Here is a 776-nt window from a genome sequence, read left to right as displayed (position 1 = left end):
AGCACAGTGCTTAAATTTGATCCTGGCGCCATAATTCTACCTGTCCAGCTTCAGTCATGCTGACACAATGACAGCCCTGCGTACGGTATCTCTATGTTATGCGGAGGTCCGGTCCCTGCAGAAGCCGCGGTGGCCCTTGTGCCAAGGTCACAGAGAAAGTGCTGAACTCTGCAGCCGGTGGCCTCAAACCGGGATTTCTCTCTGCTGACAGACTGGGAGAGGCCTGAGACTCACAAAAGTGCCAAGATGACTCTTCAGCAGAGAGGAGGGGGAGGGAAATCTAGGCACAAGCATCCTGACAGATCAATTTGGAATTCAGCAGGGACCTGAGATTCCTCTTTGACACAACACAAACAGCAAAGGTCCAACCTGACAGGACATCAGTGGAGGCTGTTGTTGTGTGAGTGTGTGTGTGTGTTGTACAATTTCAGTCTGTCCGCTCTTACCCTCCCTCTTTCATTATTTCCTTCTACTTTCTCCAAAAGTCCTAAAAAAGTCCTCCATAATTTGTTCTCCAATGCATTTAAAAGAAATCAGTTCTGGTGTATGGCAGAATTATGGCGTAAATACAAGAAAGAGGGAACTTTGCTGAGCTATTATTAACATTAATTAACACACACACACACACCCTCTTTCTTTCCCACTGTATTAAATATTGAAGATTTCAACTTTCAACTGGGAGCATGTTCAACCCCCCTCCCCATCAATACACAGAGACACACACACACACACACACACACACACACACACACACACACACACACACACAGTGTGTG

Source organism: Sinocyclocheilus anshuiensis, unplaced genomic scaffold (genome assembly GCF_001515605.1).
Source record: "Sinocyclocheilus anshuiensis isolate Anshui unplaced genomic scaffold, SAMN03320099.WGS_v1.1 scaffold2461, whole genome shotgun sequence".
In the NCBI taxonomy this organism is placed as follows: Eukaryota; Metazoa; Chordata; class Actinopteri; order Cypriniformes; family Cyprinidae; genus Sinocyclocheilus; species Sinocyclocheilus anshuiensis.
This window is presented reverse-complemented; position numbering follows the sequence as displayed.